The sequence below is a fragment of the Tachysurus vachellii genome, chromosome 18 (genome assembly GCF_030014155.1).
Source record: "Tachysurus vachellii isolate PV-2020 chromosome 18, HZAU_Pvac_v1, whole genome shotgun sequence".
Classification (NCBI taxonomy): domain Eukaryota; kingdom Metazoa; phylum Chordata; class Actinopteri; order Siluriformes; family Bagridae; genus Tachysurus; species Tachysurus vachellii.
In genome coordinates, this window is record NC_083477.1 from 5,996,816 (window position 1) to 6,007,821 (window position 11,006).

Sequence of the window (11,006 nt, forward strand, 5' to 3'; positions counted from 1 at the left end):
GTGTTTTTCTTTGTGTGTTTATGTGCATATGTGTGTGCTTCTCAATCCCATTTTCCAGATGGTCCTAATTAAACCCAAAAGCATGTGATGCTGAGGGAAAGAGCTGGCATTACAGTGTCAGTGTGTCTGTTTTGGGCAACTTGTGAAATAACCTTCACTTACCTCAGATTTCAGGTCGAGTCAAAGATCATTTGAACCTGAATCCTTCAGTAGTCATGTACTCTCTTAGGAACACAAGTGGTTATGCAAAAGAGGAAGTGTACCTACACATTAGACGACACTCAGAGGGAGAATTAAAGCAAGGCATCATTATGTGTCTGCTTCATAAGTTTGAGCATATAATGTCTGGGCTGTGTGTAGGCTGTTATTAAGTCTTGTGTTGTGTTATTATTATTATTATGAACAGGTCGAGCTGATCGTCACTGGTCTTTGTCAAATACAAGTCTAGTCTGTACTTTTCAGCAGGAGTAGAGATTGAGTATTGTTATGTAATGTTAGTTAAGTCTATTTATGTGTCAAATATGCAAAAAAAAAAAAAAATGATCCACTGATTGGAAGGATGCAAGTTCAAATCCCAGGCCCACCATACATCTACTGCGGCACCCTTGAGCAAGGACCTTAACCCTCGATTGCTCAGTATAATGATGAGATAAAATGTAAGGCACTCTTGATAAGGAAGTCTGTAAAATGCTTTAAATGATTACAAATAATCTTACAATGCATGAAAACTGCAAAATTATTGGTACGGCATCATGTTGTAAACAAAACACGCTGAACATAAAATTCACATTTTCCACTCAAACAAATATCTTAGTAGCTCAGTGGTTAAAACATTTGCAAACATCTCCAGGGTGGGGTGTTAAAGTCATTGCATGTTCTCCTCATGCTTTAGGGGTTTCCTCTGTGTACTCTGGTTTGCTTCCCTAGTTAAAAAAAAACAACAACATGCATTGTAGGCCGATTGTCACCCAAAGTGTCACGCAAAAATCGGCCTACAACATGCATTGTAGGCCGATTGTCACCCAAAGTGTCACGCAAATGAGGATGGATTCCCTTTTGAGTCTGGTTCCTCTCGAGGTTTCTTCCTCTTCCATGCCACAGTCACCTCAGGCTTGTTCATTATGAATAAAAAAAAACACATTTATGTCTAATATAAATCTTGAACGTATTTGAACTATATTTCTTATGTCCTGTAAAGCTGCTTTGAGACAATGCCTATTCTTAACACACACACATACACACACACACACACAAACTACTATGCAGGTTTCTGAATGGTATATACTGTAGTTGATCAGGGATTTCCCACCATGCATTGTGTGTCAACTGCATTCATGTAAATGTTTGCACTATCATCTAACATCAGGGTTCTGCTGACTTAGTAGAAGTCTGATGTAATGCTACACTCATTTCACACCTTTTTGATGACCTCTACCACTTAGTCTCTGTGTATTTGTGTGTGTGTGTGTGTGTGTGTGTGTGTGTGTGCGTGTATGTTGTCTACAAATCACAGAAAAATATTCAGATAAAAATGGTTCTAATGCTTACGTCTCTCTTGTGTTTTGTCGCTAAAAGAGCATGTAGCCTATTAGCCTATTAACCCTGAAGACTTAATGTTTGCTTGTGTTTGTGTATATGTGTGTGTCAAGGTTAAAGGTCAGACAGAGGAACACTTTGCACTTCCTGAACTGCACAAGCTCTGAACAGCTTCTATGCGTGAGAGAGCATCATGGGACCCGAGGCTCAGCGTCTCTGCATTGTTAAAAGGCATGTTAGTTATTCCCAAACATTCTCTTCTCACGTGTTCTTCTTAATCCTTTTAGCAGGCAAAAAACAAAAGGCGTGGAGAAACCCGAAGCAGAATCTGAGCACAGAATGAAGTCATTAGCAAGGGATGGAGGATCAAGTGTCACTTCGTAGCAGATTACTCAGGAGTAATCGAGTCAAGGCGGCTTTAACTAGACGACGAAAAAGTCTCGGATGAGATGAGCGTTCTTGTACCGATCACAGTTTTGAAAGTGACCTCCCGTAGCTAGCCAGGTAAAAATTTCAGCCTAGAAATAAAATGGGAACTCTGTAGTTTCCAGTTTTCCTGAAAAACGGCATGTTTGTAATTACTGATAATATGCAGCTCCTGGTGTTTTTCCAGCCAGGATCTCCAGTTTGAAGAAACCACAAAAAGGTTGTTTTAGACACACCTTGCGTCTCTTCCACACACATGCACACTCACAAACACACACTCACACACACACACACACACAGAGATGTGAATTTGACCCCAGAGCCTTCAGTAATTACACAGAGGTGAAAACTGAAGGCAGTCCGAGCAAACATCCTTTAGTTCACATCATCACCTAGCCATGTGTGTATATACATACACACACCAAACCCTCCACCCTTTACAGCCTGATATTGGAAACTGTGAGCTAATCTTAAGAGTAATCTTATTCCAATCTTGTCTTTTTTTCACTGATAGTATGAATCTGTAACTAAATATTCTTTAAAGCTCAATCAAAAGAAATATGATACATGGTACAGTACATGGTGCTGAAAACAACAGACGGTAAAAAAAAAAAAAAAAAGTTCCTCATGTATCATTAATTGTTTTCCCTATTTATCCCTGATGCGTTGTGTTTCACAGCACAGAGTCTTCCAGCTCGTGTCCAAGGTTTGTGTTCAGTGCCACCAGTTTGTGTATTTAGTTACGTAGTTTTGAGTTTTGGTTTCATTTCTAGTCCAGTCCCTATCCAAATTGCTATCCCTGCGTTTGGGCCTGGTTTTTACCTTGAGAGGCAACTACCCCCACCCTGTTACCCCACAACCCCCATATTAACAATTAGAGAATATAATAAGAATATTATGACTTCATCTCTATTCCCAGAGACTAAAAATATGGAATTTCCTCCTGTTTGGTTGTGCTCTTCTATGGTGGTTAATATGAAATTTAAAGTTTTTTATAAGTCTTTCTCTGTTTATCTATATTGAGGATTAAGGGAATTAAGATTAAACTCACAAACTTCCAATTGGTAGCCCAATACCTATATTTTAGGCTACCACATCTACAGGTATATATATGGTAGATGTAGATAGATAGATAGATAGATAGATAGATAGATAGATAGATAGATAGATAGATAGATAGATACTGTAGATAGATAGATAGATAGATAGATAGATAGATAGATAGATAGATAGATAGATAGATAGATGTGGTAGCCTAGTGGTGTCAGGTGGTTAATATATATTTTTTTTTTCCACACAAATGTTTCTACCTTTTAAGTAAATGATATGGATCCCATTTCTGCTGTCTGAGAGGTCAATAATTCAAAGATGTTTATCTTCAACCACTAAAATTCTCATGTCGGAATTTTAAAAGGGAAAATAAATAATGAAAATTGGCATTCGCTGTAGTATATGTGGAATAAAACAACTTGAGCTCTTATTGGAAAAAAATCCAATTTTGCGCCTTCTGCTTCACACCAAACAATAAAATGCTTGATTATTTTTTACAGTAATGGCACATCCCGACATCTTGGATATTTTGTCACCAGCTAATGTCTTGTTGCATTTGTTGTTCAATGGTGGTGTATAAACTTTTGCACTAAACATCAGCACATAGTAGAACATTCTGTACTCTACATACCTGTAATATACAGTGTACTAATAGGAGGTATAGATGCAATTTATAAAGCATACACACGTGTATTAAGAGAGCATCGACATGCTAGTGATTAAAAAAGTGGGTCCTGATGACGCAAAAACTGAAATCACATTCATCTGCTAAGTGATTTCTCAGATCTGAGACATTTGCTGATACAAGGGGTTTAGTTCCACTGAAGTCTCAGCAGTTTGTGTTTCTGCAGTGAGTGGGAGGTGAACTGAACAGCAGCAAAAGAAACGAGAGCAGAGCCGCTGAGGAGAAAAAGAAAAAAAAAAGGATAAAAGATTTCGCAGGTAACAGCGTGATCTTCTGTTGCCCACATCCTGCTTTCTGAGCTCATTTGCAAAGGCAGCCAACCACTTACACACGCAACCGGCTCTGAGTGTGTAAGTGTTTGTGTGTGAGTGTGTGTTCTTGTTCTTGTGCAAAGAAGCTATTATAAAATTCCATGGCTACATTTGCATATGCAGCATTAACTTGTACCTAGTTAATCAATCAATCAATCAACAAACATTTGACATTTAGCTTGTGAATCTGGTCACAGGTTTTGGTTTATTTGGTTACCACGGAGTCGTCTAGGCAGGAGGTTACAGTACGCTCCTTGTTCTTTGGTCTCCAGGTGTGTGTTGGATCTTATAATAGTGATGATTCCATAAGTGTGTGTGTTTGTTGGTACTTTTGGCTGGTGGCCTTAAAGAAAACTACTTTATTTAGTTCTTGCATAATTTGCTACATTGGAAAAGTGTGTGTGTGTGTGTGTGTGTGTGTGTGTGTGTTTGTTGGTACTTTTGGCTGGTGCCTTGAAGGAAAACTGCTTGTCAGTGGAAGGTCCTCATAACAGTAAGACAATTATGTGTGTGTGTGTTTGTGTGTGTGTATGTGAACTGCACTAGTTGTGAGCGCTCTTTACTAGTCATGTGAACTCAGCAAAAAAAAAAGAAAACATCAACACAAATTCCTCTTTCCCATAAAATTAAAAATTGAGTGTAATTTTTGGCTTTTAGACCTCAGTGCCAGGAAGATCAGCAGTCAGAGAGAGCGAGAGAGAGAAAGAGGCTGCATGGGAACTCCATCATTTAAATGGGAGAGGCTGGTGGTTTGGAGATGGATTTCCAAAAAATAAATAAATAAATAGTTAACTGCATTGGAAAATATGCGATGAAACTACAGAAATTCAATTCAACCACAGGCTTTGCATTTAAATCCCTAGGACTTATGAGTTCACTGACCCATTTCATGAGAAAGAAGTGTTTGGATGTGTGTCACTGTTTGGCTATGAATGATACCGCAAATATTGTTTTTTTTATAAATACTAGCTGACATCATTGCTTATGATGCTTTGATTCGCTGCTCAGATCAGCTCGGCGCTCGGAGAGAGAAAGAAAGAAAGAGAGAGAGAAAAATAGATAGAGAGAAAGAAACAATCACTCCGTGGAACAGCTGACGGATTTCCGTGTCTCTGTTAGGAATTTCCAGAATTTCCTGTCTCAGCTACTGGTGCTCTTGAGTACCTTTATACTACCAAATGCACCCAACACCCCTTTCTCCCACCCAAATTATATCATACCTTCCATTTTTTATTCAGGATTTACTCAGATCATTTGGATCCCCCCATTAATCTCTCTGTTGGTTTACACAGCACGCAACCCCACCACTATTTTTTCTTCTCATCGAAAAACAGATGCTGTGAGAGCAGACCAAATGTATGCAGTCGTTAAAAAAACACAGCCTTTGTGAATATACTGTACAGTCTGTATAAATGATGTCTCATATTAGTCTTTCTCTTCCCTCAAACACACAAAAAGTAAAAATAGACTTACAAAAATATATATCCTTAAATATTTTAATTATTAGGACTATTATTAAATTCAATATAAAATTGAATTCAATTGTTACTGTTAACCTGATAAGAATCTGCGAGTGTTTTTTCCTTGTCTCACATACATCTTTGCAGCACACTTTCCTGCTGCCTCAGAACAGTGTGTGTGTGTGTGTGTGTGTGTGTGTGGACACTCAGCTGTTTTTATTTTACTTCCCAGAAAAAGAACTGCTCGCTAAATTTCCCACCCACACAATACCACACACACACACTTTCATATTTTCTCAGCTTTATGAAAGGAATCAGAGAAGAAAGAATTGAGAAAATGTGCCATACATTCTGTCTGGTTCATATTCAGCAGCCCTGACAAATGACAAGGGCAGAGGCCATTTTGACTTTTTTTTTTATTTTTTTTTTTATGAGTGTGTGTTCAGTCCATTAGCTTTATTTGCGCAGCAATGTCCAGAACTCATAGTACCTTGTGACACTCACATTCTCTGTCCCCCCGTCTCTCCTCAGCTGCGCAAGCTTCTTCAGTGACCTTCTTTATCCCACTGTTGACACAGAGACGCAGCGACATGAAGAAGAATGTCACCCCTGACAAAGCTCTTAAGGAATCCCTACCACTGACGCTAATACCCTCTGACCTGAAGAGCATTTGCATGGAAATGGCTCCATCCTTCAGATCCCAGACCAGTGTTGCGACTTAAAGTCGTATTACACGTACTGTGAGACAGAGACTATACCTGGTCTCGGATCAGATGATGACATTTTCATAGAAATCTTTCTCAGTTGTGTGTTAGAATGTGATGATGAGGTATGGCAAAAGACACACACATATATGTGCGTAGGAACACCCAAACACACACACACACACACACACACACACAGAGAGAGAGAGAGAGAGAGAGAGAGAGAGAGAGAGAGAGAGAGAGAGAGAGAGAGAGAGAGAGGAGAAGCAGGTTACTTGGAGCCAGAGACACATAAGAGATTAGTGCAACTTGACCAACCCCAGAAGTATCACTTAATCTTAAATATCATAAAATGTGCAGAATTTTCCTCTTTAAGAGGATGGTAGCCTGATTAAATAATGATTGTAAAAAATATTGTGGTGTTTTTTTTTAAGTTTTTTCTTAATAAACTGTCGATCTGAGTTCAAGTGTGGCAAGTATTATTGCATCATAAACTACAAGAGCCAATCAGATTTAAACATCAGGTTTAAACACTAGGCTTTTAATAGATTATTGGTGCATTCAAGTCATGTCAGAAAGATTGTATTTACTAGTTGAAACAGAGCCAATCCTGACCTCCCTGGGGCCCTAAGCAAAATTCTGCTAAGGGGCCCTCCTACCTGACCCGTGAGCCATGTAAACCATTTGCCACACATTCACACTTGCACTGGCAGCACTGCACAGCTAATTTAGCTAGTCAGATAGAGACTAGAGACAGAATCACATCAACTTAACTTTACTGTTATTTGCTCTTGCTGACATCAAACTTGAAGAGAACACAAGTTTACCTGATTGCTGTTCTCGCATTTCACTCTCATTTTGTTTCTTTTTTCTCTTTTCATGGCCAGATGGATAGCTCCACTTCATATTGTCATCTACACGGTTAACATTAACACGCGCTGTAAAATGAGGCCGGGGGAGGTCGAGGCCTTGCGTAATTTGCGGGGACCTACGCAACTTGCGTAATGAGCGTATAGGTCCGATCGGTTGAAAGCACATAAATGCCACCACAAAGTCGTAACCAATAGTGGGAAACTCTGGATTCAGGGGAGATGCAACGTCTGTAATTGATGGTTAATTTGTTGAAATTATTGTTTTTTATTTCAGAAGTTGATTTCAGTTATTTTTCAGTTATTATCTGGCAACTGAAATACAAACAAGCATCTATAGAACATAGAATGGTTTAATTACGCTATAATATATAACAATAATGCTTACAGTAGATTCATAAATTGATTAAAAATATTCAAAAGCAAAACATTAACCCGTTCTTTTTCTTCCTGGACCTTGCTATATTATTTTTTTTGGAGTTAATTAAGAGAACGTACACCTCCGTATTGAGCCAATCAAAGTGACCTGAACTTACCTGAAGTCATAAATCACCTACTGGATTTTACTGGTTTTAGGAGGCTGGAACAAACCAGAAACCATGGAAACTGAACAGTGTTTTTAGGAAAATAAATATACCTGTAATAATAATAATAACAATAATAATAATAATAATAACAATAATAACAATAATTATTATTATTGCTGTTGTTGTTATTATTATTATTATTATTATGCATGAATAAATGTGACCAGTTGCACACTTGCATTCCCCAACCATAATCCATGATACTGGGTCACTATAGGTCAAACTGCTTAACATGATAATCAACGTGAATTATTATGCAATTACACTCAAAAAGACCAACGCCGTGGTCCAACGCTGTAGGAGGAGGAGAGGAGAGGTCGGAAACCCGGAGCTCTTTACTGAGGAATTTGTCCTGTTTCGAGGACATGTGCTGTGAAGCACGTTCATCCTCAACATGAAGATGATGGAAAGTGTTCGCTATGTCCTTTTACTGAGGACAATCTTCTCTGCCAAAAGGAAGAAGAAGAAATTAGCATTTTCTTAATACATTCCTTGGTTATTTTTACAGAACCCAGGAAGTGATGAGCTTAAAAGATATGACATTGCTCATCCTCTGGAATGTTCCATTTTTCTCTATGTGTGTAAACAAAATAGTGATGTAGCTTCTGTGGGCTTCAGTCTGTGAATCAGTTTTAATTATATTATAATCCGAGCTAGTAAAAGTAATCAAATATAAACTAAAATCTACTCAATGTGCAAGAAAGTAGGGTCTCTTTCACCAAGGAGCCCAGAAACTAATCTGAAATCTAACTATTGAAGCTTTCTAAAAAGCTTTATTGATAATCTGTAAAATGTTTGTTAGAATAATAATAACTCTGCTGATACAAACTAGCTGGATGCAAATAGCTAGCTGTAGCAATATGAGCTAAAGTGTACAAGGCAACAGCGTTAAACTGTGCTGGGATGAAGCTAGCTACGAGTAACAATGATACTAGTTTAACTATTAGCATTGTAGATGAGTTCAAAATAATGTAGCTTTTCCAGTAAGACTCTTTGACTCTTGATTCCAATCTGAAATTAGACTGTTAATGACTAGCTAACTACAAACTTGCTTGATGTTTTTATCCAAGGTGGCATAACTAGTTAGATAGAAACAAACTGAATCAGCATTCCGAATTAAACAATAAAATGAAGTAAAAATCAGTTTTGACAAATTAGCTTAAGAGCTATTTTTCGTTAGCTATTTTTTCTTAGTAACTTATAGTTAGCTACTTCATGACGTACTGAGGAGTTTGGCTGGAGCTGGCCTGTAGCATGAAGCGTAGCTTTCAAATGCAAAGTAACTTTTCTAACATTACTTTTTTTTTCTCTCAATTTGACAAAGTAGCTTTAGTGTAACTGGCTGCATTTTTCTTAGCTTGCTACTTCATGGAAAGACTGGTATGGCGAGCTTGTAGCTTGAACTTTTAAATGCAAAGTAGCTGCTTTCATTGGATCCTGTAGACTTGTATGGCATCATATTTAGCGTATCATCACAGTAAAGATCTTGAGAGGTCACACTGAACTGACTGGCCTCTTAGTTTTTCCACTAGCGATTTTGTTTCCACTGTTATTTAGGGGCGATTGTAAGCCTCTGAGGTAGCTCATAGTGGGTTTAGATTTTCATGAGGTTTTGGGTTACCTGCCAAAAGACTTTTGCTGTCTGAGCTGTCTGTATACATTTTAATACAGATTTTACAAAAAAACATTTGAACTATGTGGGGATTTCTTTTGGGTAACTAATCGCTAATTCAAGCAGTTATCGCAGTTTTCGGTGTATCATGTTCAGTATGTTGCCTGCTTCAGCAGTTCCAGTTCGGTGTCACTTTAAGATCTTTATTACTGGCTCAAAATGGAACATTGAGCCTTGTTTTAAGTTCTATTTCAGATGCAATCTTGCTTTCCTCATGTAGTTCATGGCAGAGTGAAGGCACAGCTGGAGGTTGTTTGCTGCAAAAGAATATGACCATTATGGGTTTTCTTCAGTCGCGTTGTATAGGTTTTTTATTTTTTATATTTTTTTTAATGCAATGTGAATGTTCAACATTCATCCAGAGAAATTTACCGTTAAGGTAATTTATGTAAAATAATAAATTATTAAACATGAAGAAATGTTTTTCTTTAAAAAGGTATAAATGGAGAAATTAGAAATGCTGCCATGTTCACCTATGATTCATAGCTATTCAGTTAGCTAACTGTTAGTAAACTAGCTTGCATCACAAATAAATAAGCGTAATCTGGTATACGTTGGAATTCTCAATATTGAATATTCTATGCTGCAGGAATATCCAGCAAGTACTATTCACTCCCTGATTGTGACAACTATCTTTCATATTTTTTATATTCTGCGCTTTAGTGTAAAATGGCTTCCTTGAACTCCTTTTCTCCGAACCGTGTGCCAAAATGGGTTTCACAGCTACTGAATAAACATGCAGGCCTCAGCAGAAAATTTTTAACACCCAATTAAATGAAAAATTGGAAATAGCCACTCAAAGCACAAATCCAAGCAGAAAATATTTATCTATTATGTCTTTATGTACCACCAGGAAGTTTCATTTCACTGTGTATTGCATCAGCTATATATGTTTTTTTTAAAAAGGGTCTTTACTTGACTTGATGGGCAGCTTTTCTCAATGTTTTGCTAGGTTCATCAGCAATTTTGCTAGCTGTACATTTTTCAACGAGACAGACTGGGTTGTTTGATGGGTTTGTTAGGCAAAACTGTAAAACATGCACACCTACTCCTTTAGCCTAGCACATGCACACCATGCTCCATATGACACAAATCCAATGCAGATACACATACCATTAAAAGAAACATTTCCAGACCATTTAATAAGACACTTACATGGTGTTTATTGGAATGATCTCTCAGCAGCAATGTGCAAAATGTGAAGTATGAAGCTAGGTGACATTTCCTATTTTGGTAGCAGAGAGCTTATATGGCTTATGCTATGCATGTGAGAAATGCAAAAAAAAACATTCATGTAGTCATGTGATAAATAATCTTCTCATGTTATAATGTTTGGGCAGAGAGAAATAGGTTCATTGGAATGACACAGGTGATTTAAAGTTATGCCGGCACCGCCAAAGCAATACACACTCACTCACACATACTGTACACACACACACACTGCTTAGCAAAATGGACATAAAAGGCAATAAAGAACCGTGGCATTTATGGAATGCTGTGGCATATTTCTCTTTGCATGAGAGGTTGTTTTTTCTGTTTGTTTCTTCATGCCTCTATGGAATACTTGATAAGGCTTGAATGAAAAATAAGATTGAAATTTCTATTGTTATGATAAGGTTTAATATCATATTTATTGTATTCTTGAATCTGATTGGTCTGTAGGTCTTGATGAATTTTCTATAACAGCAGCTCTGACTTTATTTCTG